The sequence below is a fragment of the Ursus maritimus genome, unplaced genomic scaffold (genome assembly GCF_017311325.1).
Source record: "Ursus maritimus isolate PB19 unplaced genomic scaffold, ASM1731132v1 scaffold_19, whole genome shotgun sequence".
NCBI classification, from domain to species: Eukaryota; Metazoa; Chordata; class Mammalia; order Carnivora; family Ursidae; genus Ursus; species Ursus maritimus.
In genome coordinates this window covers 25706537-25719870 of record NW_024424341.1, presented here as the reverse complement: position 1 = coordinate 25719870, position 13334 = coordinate 25706537, and the positions used below count along the sequence as shown (strand labels likewise).

Sequence of the window (13334 nt, the reverse complement as noted above, 5' to 3'; positions counted from 1 at the left end):
GCTATTTTTTATTTGACCAAGATTCTAAACACCAGCAGTTTTATAGATCATAGGGAAGCTGGTAGATTTAATGAAGCCTCCAGATGCCCCTTGAGAGATGATTACAACTCTAATTAAAAATGGAGGATGACAGATGAGAATCCCATGGGACTCTATAAGCAAGTGGCATTCATGTGTCTTCTTTCATGGAAAAGATTACTTTGTTCATGTCAATCTGGGCTCTTTCCAGTAGTAAAAGATAGCATTGCCAAATTCTAATACATTAGGAGATTTACTGCAGTTCAAAGATCAGGGAATGTTTTAAACGTAGGGGACAAAAAAGTTTATCAGCTAAGCTGGACTTTCATTTCTTTTATTTCATATGCCTGTGCTCACCATCTCCAAGATTACATATAGCCTAGAATACAAGAGGAGTCACCTAAATGAAGTCTGTCTTAGTATCAAATCTAAGCTTGGAGAAGAACAAGGGGGGAGGGATATTAGCAGGGCAAATGAGGCTTAGGGCTTCATACTCAGGGCTTTAGGGACCAGGTAGGTATAGGAAGTCAGAGTAGATTGTGGGGTCACAAATCCAGGTAATCAAATGAGGTTTAAGACATTACAAAGTAGGTCTTGAAGGTTAAGGCAGTCAAATATATAGACAGAGGAGGTCAGTGATATTGAGATATCATTTTCGGATGACAGAACCACTCATAAGAGCTCATCTTATCACAAGAAGCTAATCCTCTCACCCCTATAGTGCTGGTCATGTTGGCTAGTCACTGGACAGTCTTGGTTCTGAAAGGGAGGTCATACTACTTAATCTCCATGGTCGGAGTATGGGGGTGGGAGCCAGAGAGAGCCAGAAGCAGAAAGGAAAGGCTCATTGGAAGGCTTTCGGTTGGGTGGGGCTTCTGCACGGGGACATTAACGCAGCTCTGGGGCCAGGTTTCAGTAGCCTACATAGTCAGACAGCTACTTCCAGATGCAAAGGTGGTGCTTACATCTTCACAAAATGCACTTGCATCTCTTTAGTCAATGCACATCTTTTATCAAAAGGAAATCAAACGGGAGAGGGTTGGGGCAACATGAAACCAGCTCTATCATTGAACAAAGGGTCTAACATAAGAAACATCAAGGACTCCACTGTGATTAAATCATGGGTGCACTGACCGCGCTCTCCGTCGACACTGTACCGGCTGTCATAAATCAGGTCTGGTCTCTGACAATGGAAGCCCAGTGAATCAAGATTCATTTCTAGATAGGATGAATGCACCAGGTAGGGCTTTCCTCCTTGCAGCCACAGAACCTGAGGTAGGATGTCACTCTGGGAGACTGACCCACAGGTCTTATTAAGGATCATCACGTCTTCTACTAACAACTGGCGAGATTTGGAGATTCCTCCTATCAATGTTCAAGCCTGGGGAATTGTCTGCAGAGTGTAGGGATGAAGAAATATTCTGGAGCCCAAGCTGTGGTTGCTTTGAGGCTGGAGGGCCTCAAACTCATCTTCAGCCTCAAATCCTCCCCAGATCCTAAATGTGATTCATAAAATGTCTACCCATGATTCCCAAATACTCCGTGTTCCCTCAGCTGAATGCCTTCCCTCCTTTCTTTCGATACCTACCAGAAACCTCTTCTCTGGGACCCCCTCTAGGCTGAGTTACTTTCTTTCTACTCTGTGCCCTCCAAGTTCAGTGTATACAACTTTATTTAAACTATATTAGTGATTATTTGTCTACTTGACTATCTCTTTCGTGAGGCTGAAAACTTCAAGCTCGGGGAGCATTTGTTTTAGCGTAGGAGTACCGTGCACCTTGCCCAGTGTCTGCTGCACACTATATATTCAATAAATGTTTGTGGAAGGAGGAAAGCAAGTTGGTAGGAAGGCTTAAAAAGCAGTAAGGACCACTAACCCAGGCAGACAGCAGTGTTAGGTTCTTCCAAAAAGGATACTGGCCAGCCAGCCTGGGAGAGACCGCCTCACGGAAATCTACAAAGGAGCTGGCAATAGCACTCAGAGGCTATAGGGCTGTGATTCCCACTGCACTTACTGGCAGAACCCCAGGGAATCCCTCTCTCCTGGCCGAGCCACTGACTTACCTTCCTGGAAGGCCGGCACACACTTCTGTACTGTCGACCTTCCGTAAAGCCAGCCAGCACCAGGTTGGCTATGCCAGAGGGTCCCTTGCATCCTAGAGGCTGGGCCTTGCTAAGTCTTGTCATTATCCTCCTGTTTCCTCTGAGGCCTCTGGCATTTGATATTATGATGTTTGATCATTATGAACAATGGTCAAAAATAGTCAACCTTAGTTTTGATGAATTGCTTTGATCTACTTGCTATTCCTCATCAGATGAAAGAGTTTGCAGAGCTGGGCGGGGGGGTGGGGTGGGTGGGGTCTCTTTCAGAAATTCCCAATGTATAGTTTTTGAAAGTGTTTCTTAATTCTCAGAACATCCACTGGTGACAAAGATCATTACAGACTACAATCCTGACTACATCAATACAGATTTTTCAAGACCCGAGAACTTGACGACACAGATCTCTTTTACTTTCCATTCACCTTTGCAGACCAATAAATTCAGGATTCAGGAGACTCAGCGGACCATTCCATACATATCCTTGACTGCTCTTAGAAATCAGTTCTGTTGATGTATAAGTTATTTCAAAAAAAGTGGTTTTAAGCTCATTGTCAAACATGGCAGTATAGTATCATATAATCATGGAGTCAAAGAATGAACTAGAAGGTACCTTATAGGTAGACAGTCTGAACTGCAGGTGTTAATGCCCGGCAGGAGATGGAAGTAATTTGACCAAGGACACACTGCTGGTGAGTGGCTCAACCTGGCTTGAAACCAAACATGATGATCTTTCTGCTGTTCAATAGTGATGATATGTGTGTATGTATGTGTATGTGTGTGTGTGTGTATATATATAAGTGGTAGTATACACACACACACACACACACACACACAAGGATAAAGTCCTGCACCACATACCTTGAGTTGTCTGCAGAAACCGACAGCCCTACTGAAACAATAACCCATTTCAATTTAGTGCAGCCTGGTCAGGAATAGGCCCAGAGCCTCACCAGGCCCCCAGAAAACAGAGCATTGTTTCCATCCAAACCTTGCACTGAAAGGAAGCCTGTCAGCTGGCAATGACCTCGTGAGACAACTTTGGGGAGAGCAAAGGGCTGAGAAGAGAAAGGCCTCATTCTCACTGCAAACAGGAAAAGGGAAGAGAAAAAGAAAGCTCTGTCTCCACACAAGGTTTGCTGGGCTGGCTATGAACTGTTCCAGTACGTTCCATCAAATAGACGCCTTCATAGAATCAAGCCAAGCGCGAACACCGGCTCTGGGACTCCCACTCCCGGGACACACACGGGCCAGCTCACACATGCTCTTGCTCTCTTGCACCCTGGGAGAGCACTTATATGGGCTTCATGAGGCTAAGTAATAAACACTTTGTCTTCACCCTGCTATTTATGGGTTGCTTGGGGCATCCTGTTCTCTCCACTGCCCTTACCTGAACAGACGGCTCCCACAGACCCCACACTTAATAGGGACAACAGTAAATGTGAAAGGCTCTGTGCGCCCCACACGCTCCTGGTTTTCCGGCCACCGGTGCTAATTGCAGAGAAAGGTCAGTCTGCATCCATTTACCTATTCTCTGTGCTCCCTTCCTTGAGGTTAAATCTGCTCTCCTTTTTCCCTGGGTCCTCATTTTCTTCCTTCCTTTCAGACATCTCTCTAAGACATCTTTCAGAGATACCCTTTTCTATTCTACCACGGCCAGGGACTCTTTCATTCTTCCGTGAATGGCTCAACCATCTAGGAAAACAAGAGCAACTCCGAAAACTGCAAGCCACCGGCCATGGCCTCCAGCAGACGTTCTGGGGGCTCCCTGGACGACCACGCACATGCAGGGTTAAGAAGCTGATCCGGTCCTACCTGTCGCTGACTTCAGGTTCACTTAGAAGCCTTGTGCTTCCCTTGCACACATTGTGTTTGGGATGCCAACGGGAGAGATGCACGTTTGGAAGCAAAAAAAGCGTGTCCGGGCCAAGAGATGCCTGAAAGCCGCAGGGACGGAGGCCAGAAGTGTCCACTGGAGGCAGGGCCAAGGTCGATCACTTTGGTCAGGTGTGGGGCCCTTTGCCCTCAGCTCCTTTGGGGGTTTCAGGGCTCTCAGAGCCGACGGGGCCTGCATGAAGAGGATGAGTCACGGCCGTGTCCTGTCCACCCGTGGGCCATCACGCAAGCCTGCAGCCCTGCCACCTGTCAGTCTCGTCTTCATCTCGGGCTGGCCCGACGCATCCTGAAAGCAGACGGGACAGAGGAGGATGCGTTAACTCGGCCTCTCCCCACAGAACACAGTTCGCCATGGCCACGCTGATTAAATACAGGACATTATCTCACCATAATGCCCTCCTGGCGGCGTTCCCAGGAAAATTCTAACTAATCACAAAAATAGAAAGAAAAACGCACCCTGAATTCCATTCCTCGTCTTAAATGAGTGATGTGTTCACTTTTATTTATTTTTCTGGAAGCAAGGCGGGAAAAGAAAATGAATTTTAGGGCTTAGAAAAACAAGCTACTAATAGTACGACGTAGAGCCGGGCCGTGGTGCAGACAGCCGGGGTGTAGCCGGCATGGTATCGTGGGTGAGTCCCGGCCCCGCTCCTGGCTACAAATTCTGAGTTTCAAACCAGAACACCTGGCAGGGCAAAGCCAGGCAAGGGCCGGGCAAGGGGGGTGGGTGGGGCCGGGTGTGGACACACAGGCACCCATGCAGCTAGGTGCTCCGCAGCATCGTCCCGGCCCCGGCAGGCAAATGTCCTTCTGATGCTCCTTTTAAGCAATGCCTGCATCTTTTTTCCAGCATCTTTCTTTCTGGATACTCATGCATGGTTCAGAATATCCCCTGCCTAGAAGTTTTTCCAGGAGATTTACCTCACTACTTCCTACTCACCCTTTAGAGATCAGAGCAAATGGCATTGCTTTCAGGAAACCTTCTCCAAGAACCTCTAGCCCAACTCCAGTCCCCGTGCTGGTGTTCTCAACCTTCCCTTCACGTCAGTCACGTGGCCGTAACTGATTGCATTGTTGGTGGTCTAAGGGCTGTCTCCTCCCTTAGATCTCCTAGATATCGTCTTGTTAAGCACTTTGTACCTGCCTGGTACGTAGTAGCTGTTTAATAAATGTCTCTGCTGGATGAGTGCTGATGGACAGGCCCAGCCTGTGAGCGGTACCTTACGTTACATGTAGGTCCTCAGCTAAGAAAATCAGCAAAGCAGATGAGGACATAGATCATGGCGGGGGGGGGTGTCCACAGCCCCAAGGACCGTGCCTTGCCCAAATAATTCCTGCTTTTTTTTTTTTTTCCCTGGGATGTCTTCACAACTACGGGAGAGTTCAAAATCCTGAAGACCAGCTTCTGAGATGCTTCTCACAGTGTTACCCTGAATGAAGTGAAAATAAAGGACACACCTCTCACCCCTCCTACCTCCCCACCTGCCCCCGCTTCTGGCATTAGAATCCCAACGCTGCCATCCCTCATCATTGCTACAGCTGCAGTAATGGGCACTGCTACTTGATGGCAAAGTTCTAGCTGAGCTAATTAAGCATACTGAGCTAATAACCTTCCATTTTGGGACTGGTATTATTCATAATTTAATGTATTGCTGCTGAAACATTAACCTTTCGACAACTGGCATGTTGCCCACAGCAGCCCAAGTGCTGACCATCTTTCAGTAAAATGAGTATTATTGTTAAAACAGGTATAAATCATTCATGGCTGCAGCTTTTGTGTCAGACCCTATGTGAAAATAAGCAGTAAGCTGGGTAATTTATTTACCTTTTGGTGATTATTTTTTATGATTTTATGATCATATTCAATGATTCATAAACATTGGCCTGGTGCCATTTTGTAATCATTTCACATTTTAAATATTGTGTGGCTGTTCTGCTTTTCATCTTTAAAAATTTCAGGATTGATACTGGGCAACTTAATCCAGACACAAATGCAATTTCATTTGAAAGCAAGGTTGGGGGGTGGGGTGGGGGCTGAGTCCCAACACCATTCATTTTAACGAAACCATTTTCAACATAGCTGTTTGGCGCGTCCCCTTGCTCCAGCACTGCACTTACGGGAGCAAACTTTCTTTGAAGTTTAACACACAGAGGGTGCCTTGAAATCTGAATAAAAGCACAGGAAAACAGTTAACAAGCTTCTGGTTGGGAAGATGATGGGAAGGAGCCCAAGGGTGGAGGGAGGCCTGGAAACTCTGGCCTCGGGCCAAGAAGGTTGGAAGCCACAAGCCTTATTCCCAGCACCTGGTTGGAGAATGTGATTCCATCCCCTGGGGGTGGGGTGGGGGGAGTTCCGACACTTTGCTCCTGCCGGCTCGCTCCTGCTGCTGGCACTGGGTTTGGGCTCCCATAACGGTTCCAGAAAGCAGCGTTTTCTTCTCATGATAGCAAGTAGGAGCTGCAGGCTGAGGTGGGCCGGTCTCTCATGGCCTGCGAGCTTAAGAGATCACATTCCACAGGCTCTCTTACGGGTTTCCCTTCTCGTTTCTTCAACCAGTGAAAACAAACAATCCCTCCTATGGGGTAGCAATGACGGTCTGATGGTGGCGGGGAGACAGGGCCCGAGAAGGCAGGGAATGTGCTGGGGTGCTCAAACTCCTTCCCCAGAGGGGAACTCAGCCAGAAGAGACAGGAGCCATCACCCCAAATGTAGGAGGTGAGGTCTCAAAATGCAGCCACAAGTATGTGCCGTAAACAAACACCCACCTCCATAGGGGAAGCCCAGGCAAGGGGAAGATTATAGATGTATTTTGCTCTGAGACAGTTTGAACTGAATAGTTCTGAGATGGCTGCTTACTGTCTTTTCTACCTTCTATTTATTTAATTTCCTATTTATAGCTTTCATTGTTTTTTTTTTTTCATTTTGATTGTCTGAATTTTAGGATTTATCTGGAGGTGTCTATCATCCACCCGTCTATCTGCATATATATATCTCCGCGTATATTCTCCACACATATGTGTGTACCCGAAAGTTATTTTAGTAGATATCATTATTTAATTTTTCAATGTACAATTCAGTGGCATCGATCACTTTTACAGAGTGGATAATTCTACTATTTCCAAAGGTTTTTATCACTCCAAACAGAAACTCCGTACCCATTAAGCATTAACCCCCCACTCGCTCCTGTCCCACCTCCTGCATCCCTCTAATCTACTTTCTGTCTTTACAGATTTGACTGTTCTAGTTATTTCATAGAAGCAGAACCACACAATGTCTGTCCTTTTGTGGTTAGTTTCTTTCACTTTGTGTAATGTTTCTAAGGTTCATCCATGTTGTGGCACGTGTCAGAACTCCGTTCCTTTTTTTAGGGCTGAATAATGCTCCATTGTTTGGATATGCCACATTTTGTTTATTGTGGACCGCTGGCCTGTTTCTACCCTTGGGGCATTGGGAACAGTGCTGCTGTGAACATCGATGTACAAGCATCTGAGTCCCTCATACACAGAGACTAATATTCCTTGATCATTACAGTTTTTCTCATAAAAGGTCGCTGCACCTTACTTACACACACTGACTACCTTTATGAGTTCTACTTGCTAGCTTGGCAGAGCCGGCCTGGGCACAGGGAGCAAAGCCACTCAGGCTTGGGAATGACTCTCTAGCCAACCTGTCATTACTTCTGCTTCAGAGGAAGCCTTGCAGTCACTTTCTAGCATCTCTGAGGCTGGTGCAGGTGGTGAATTCTGTACCAGAAGCTTCTGTTCTCTATATTGGACTTGCTAAAACAGGCTTGCTTCTCAGGTATGATAAAGAACAAATTAAGAAACCGAATAACCTGGCTTGAGTGAAATTTCCTTTCAATCATGTCAGCCAGAGCAGATGTTGTCGTAAAATCTGATGTTATGGGTTTATATCCTAATATAAAGTCTAAAACGGAAAACAGCATAAGAGCTGAAATGTGAATTGGACAGGTCTATAGAGTGTGAATTGGATTTAAGACAAAATATTGTGAATGGTTAATAGGGTCAGTCTAAGTATACTTGCTAAAATAATCTCTTGGATATGCAAATATTCTGAGAACTACACTGTCAAATATCTATTGTATCCTCTTATCTATGTGTTCACAGAACTGCTACATGTTATAACAAATGTAAAATGTGAATTTAAAAAATAATGTCACCCTAAAATAATACTTTACTTTGAATAGTAATTTTTGTTGTCGGGTTTTTTTTTATTTTTTTATTTTTGTCACACACCAGGCAGCCAGGTTCTTAAAACAGCATTATTTGGAAATACTAAGAGGTGAGCTTTGTGTGTCCTGCGGAGAAATAGCAGTGGGGTAGGGGTAGGGAGGGAGCAGGAACAGATCACATGTTCCTCTTGAGCTGGGTCCCTCAGTCTGCTGTTAGCACCTGCCGCGCCTTGGTATTATCCCAGAGGAACTTCCGCTTCTCGCTCTTCTGTCAGTGGAATTCCCTTTCCTCAGTACATCGTCTTCAGGACGTGAGACGCTACTCTGATGTTCACCATCTCACCACAGCAGTAAGTCCATTTCACATGGGGAAGGGGGGCAAGGAGAATTCAGATAAGGAGCACTTGGAGAGAAGCCTTAGGTTTGAGTGCTGACAATTTCCAAAACTCCACCATAAAACTGCTCATTAAAACTGTAAGCAAGGAGACACACGGATTGAGTTTCATTTAGTTTCTTTTCCTCTCCTTTCCCTAATGTCTGTGAGTTGGGCTCATGAGCAGAGAAAGAATGAAAAGGTGGACAACATGCGGAACCCTACCATACTGCTCGTATTGTAGAACAGTCTCTGGCCCATGGTAGGCAGTCAGGAGAATATTTATCCAACGAACAAATAAACATCAGTCAGCAGAGCCTCAGGAGTTGATGTGATCCGACCAGTGGGTGTGCCTTGTTTCCTCTTTGGTCTGGCCAAACAGGGTTGGCTGGGTTTGATTAACTTTGCAAATCCTTCGTAAAATTTGGCTCTCAGAAATACGAGGAAGCAGCAGAGCTCAAGAGAGCCCTTTCACCCCACTTCCATCAGAACATCTCCAAGTTTTGTTTTGTTTTATTTTGGTTTGGTTTATAGGTTAGAATTCCCAGGATTTTCTTAAAAAGGACTCTGAGGGTAAAACATCAGAAAACAACTGATTCCCAGCACCTCTCTGGTCTTCTCTTTACCCATTCTTAGAGCCCACCGTGTCCTTCCTCTTGTGCTCCAGACTCTTCTCATCTACTGCATTCATCCTGTCCCCACCGAAACCCATCTGGTCTGTATGCCATTAGCTCCGAGCCCTGCTTGCCTGCGCCCTGTCCAGTCTGATGCAAATGCCCCTTGATCCCCCACCCCATTTGCACCCTTATAGCAAGGGTTTCTCAATTGTGGCCATGGCCCATCTTATCAGAGTTTCTGGGGGTACTAGTTAACTACACGCATTTCTAGGCCCCATCCAAGATTACCAAAGCAGAATTTCTAAGGTCAGTTTGGACTCCTCAGAATTATTCATAAAGTTGAGGACACTGTCTTTTGGCATGTGTCATATGATTACCATATTAATAAAATACTGTATTATTGCAGAGCTTTCATGGGTGGGATTTTGTAAGGCTACTCCTTTCCTGCCTGTACGTGGTGGGAAGGCACAGGGTTGGGCTTTGGTTTGAAGTTGACACCTGCCATTAATTGACAGGAGAAAGAAGAAATCCAGACAAAATGATATTAGCTCTTTGGGAGCCTAAAATGTAGTCCTTAGACACAAACACTCTGGAACCCTTTACAAAGCTCTCTGCTCCCCACTTCCTTTGAGTTTTACAACTAGAAGTGTGTACTTTGAAAAGCGATTCATTTTTTTCCTTTGAATTATCCTTATTTCTCCATTTTCTCATAGGATGCCGAGGCCACCCTTCTGGAGATGCTCCAAGAATGAATTTTTCAACCTTGGCACTACTGGCATTTTGGGCCAGATACTTCTTTGCTGTGGGGGTTGTGGTGTGCATTGTGGCGGCATCCTTGGTCCCGTCCCGGTAGATGCCAGTAGTACTCCCCCTCCCCGAGTTGTGACAACCAAAAAACGCTCCAGAGAGTCCCAAAAGTCCAACGGGGTGCGAAACTGCCCCTCGTTGAGAATGCTGCTCGAAGAGAAACCCAGCTCAGTGCCACAGAGAAGTACAGCAGTTCTTCTGAATTCAATTTCATTTTGAGATCGGCTTCTTCCTGACTTCCTTATTCTTGTTAATGACACCACCGCTCCACAGGCCACAAGTTTCAAAACTCAACCCTCCAGTTATCCTCTCCCTGTTCACCACCCCTCCCAGTGTGCCCCTCACGAATCTGGGGCTCCCTCCTCAGCACTGTTTCTACCACCATCACTTCTGCACCTCTAGATGAAGAACTGGGAATCTTCACGTACGCTGGCCACAAGACACATCTCAAATGCAGCCTCTAGATCCACGGTACGTGTCCCCCCTTTCCCCCAACACTTATTATCTGTCCACTTTTTGAGGATGTATCTCCGCATGCTTATCGATTTCTTCCACTGGACTTGAAGCTCCCAGAACTGAGTTTCTTTGCTGTAAGTCATCCTTGCTTTTCTATAGCATAGGACCTCCCAAGATGTTGGTGCTTTGAAAAATATTTGTTGAATTGAGTTGAACAGGTGAACTTCTCAATCACAGGCCCACTGCTGATGTGTAGTGATATTTGTATAGATTCTTCAACCTTCCAAAGCACTTTTGCAATCATAATCATAGCTAGCCTTTCTCTCCCTGGTATTTGCATCTTTCAGTATATCTGCATTTGCAAAGATGGAAATTAAAACAAAGATGGAAATTAAAACCACCACCTGGACTTGAGCTTAGAACCTCCGTTTTGTCAACCAACAGGAGATCTTGGGCAAGTTCCTAACCTCTCTTAGCCTCAGTTTCACCTGCTATAAAAGGGGAGTAATAATACCACCTAACTCATAGGTTGTTGTAAAGGTTGAAAGAAAAAACACATGTGAGTGGTTAATGTGGTTCCTAGCACATGTCGGGTGCTCAATATATGGTAGCCATTGGGTCCTGGTGTCCCTCCGTTTACATCTCTCTGAAGGCCTCCACTGGCTCCTGGTTCTATTGGATGAGGTTTAAAATCCTGGTCCAAGAGCATCTCAAGTCTCCAGCCCCATCTCCAGGCACTGCCCCATATACCTCACACTCAGTCACCCCAACCCAGACTCTCTCTCATCCTTCAACAAGATGTGTGCCCCTATTCCCTCCAGGTCTTTCTGGAGCAGCTCCCTCCACCTGCAGCGTCTATCCTCCCCTTGGCTACCCATTTGCAGATACTTGCTGAGAATTAATTACTTCCTCCTCCGTGTTTCCACAGTACTTTGAACCTCCCTCTATTATGGCACTTTTCATATTGAATTACACTTAATTTGTTTTTGTATCTGAACCCCTTTATGAGTCCATGAACTCCTCAGGGTGGGGATTAGATCTCATGCTTCTTTCTGTCCCAATCACAGTGCTTAGAAAATTCTAAGAGGTTGATGAATGTTTTCTGGGTTTAATAAAATAACAACACCTTTTTATTTGCAGATCTCTTCACAGAGATATTTTACATAGATCATCTTGCTGGATCTTCAGACCAAACCAGGATTGTTCAGGCAAATACTGAGAAAGATCTAGAAATCAAGACAAGGAGTTTGGTAATTTGGCCAAAATTCCAAGCTAACTGGGGGTATTCTGATGTCTCTTGACATCTGTGTTAGGGGTTTATCCTCTTAGATCCCTGAGCTTCTCTACTCCTGACCTTTGTCATCATGTTCTGATCATTTCTGTTTCCTACAATTAAAGGGCAAGCTCTCCAAGGGCAAAGATCTTGTCTTGCTCTTTTTTCCACACCCAGTACCAGGTGCTCGGTGGCTGGATGAATGTTTACGAAGTAAGAATCTGTGTGATTTTACATTTCTTTTTTATTTAATAAAGTTGAAGTTCTTTACCAGCTCTGAGAAGACTTTAAATGTACACTGCTTTCAGTATGGCGCCAGTTTTTGGTTTCCAGGACTCTTGTTTCAGCAGAATGAGAACACAGGATTAAGCCAGCAGCATATGTATAAACTCGTTCTCCAAGGATGATGCTCTTCAAAGGCTATAAAAGACTGAGCAGTGAGATGGCTGCCGTGCTGCTGTCCAATTTTGCTATCTTTATTGTGCTCTTGGGCCTGGTCAAATCTGCCAACGAAGCTGACATGACATTTGCAGCTAGTTTTATGAAAATGTGAATTTTTGTGCAACAACAACAAGGGAAGCTTTTATAATTCTGTGCAAGTTGGAAAAGACTGGGGGCCAATTTGGCCTTTGAAGATGTGACTTCGTCTCCTTGTCTCCATCATTCATCGCAGAGGCCCTGCTTTGGAAACTTTAAGTAATCAAAATATTTATCAACTATCCATCGACAATGATGACGATATGCCTGTGTGCAGTTAGTCGGTCCAGTTCCAAGGGTGTTCTCATGTGATAATTATGCAACAGTGCACTTGGTCACTATGTGGGTGATGAGAAGCGGGTCATGACATTGCATCTTATCAGGCATTATGAGTTGTGATCATGGATGGGACTAACTTTCCATCTGACTCGTTGGCAGGTGAGTCACTTGCAACACTGAAAAAGTATTTAATCGTGTAGTTTAAAATTAATTACTATTTGGTTTTGTTTATTTCCAACCTTATTAAGGAAGAAAAATGATTTAAAAACAGCTTCAAAGACAAAGGGAGATCCATGTAAGCCCTTTATGCCCGAACAACAGATGCTGTCCCATCTACCTACTGTAAGAGAGCACTTTGCGGGCGCATGTGCCTTCCCTGACTCACCCAGTAAGGCTGGCAACTCCCCCTCTGCACCACCCGTACGCCCTGAATAAACCTGTTCTGTCATGCAGCCGCTGTTGTACGGCAAGTGTTCAGTCCCATGTCTGTGAGCATCTTGGGGGCAGGACAGCGGCTTGTTTACCTTTGTACCCATCTACGCAAGCACAGATCTTCAGTTAAGGCTGCTGCTGCTGCTGCGTATCATTGGGTAGACTCAATTCTGTATGTCCCCCCCCCCATTCCTTTCTCAACCCATCCCTGAGCATAACCACCAGTACCTCTCCGGCTCTCCCCACAAGGCTCCCTCCGTCTCCTCCCCATCAGGCCCTGTACAGCCAGGGGCACAGAACTGTAGCGACTCTAGCTCTCTCTGCTGTGGTTAGAATAGGGTTAAAGTTGAGGTTTCTAATTGCTCCCATGAGGTCTTATTACCTGTTGATTAGGTCCTTTTGGGATCGGCATC

At 45.5% G+C, this 13334-nt stretch overlaps 1 long non-coding RNA gene across 3 annotated transcripts in view; it reads left to right on the top strand.

Annotated features, from left to right (window-relative positions):
* Positions 1 to 12941, top strand: part of LOC103673602 — a 34830-nt gene extending 21889 nt beyond the window's left edge. The window contains exons 1-4 of one of the 3 annotated variants that reach the window (XR_571436.2): positions 8263 to 8557; positions 9217 to 9295; positions 9911 to 10475; positions 11601 to 12941. This is a non-coding gene — a long non-coding RNA (uncharacterized LOC103673602). Of the gene's footprint in view, positions 1 to 8262; positions 8558 to 9216; positions 9296 to 9910; positions 10476 to 11600 lie in introns of those variants that run through there. The other 2 variants (XR_571435.2, XR_571437.2) reach the window with 2 other exon arrangements.
* Positions 12942 to 13334: the final 393 nt, after the last annotated feature.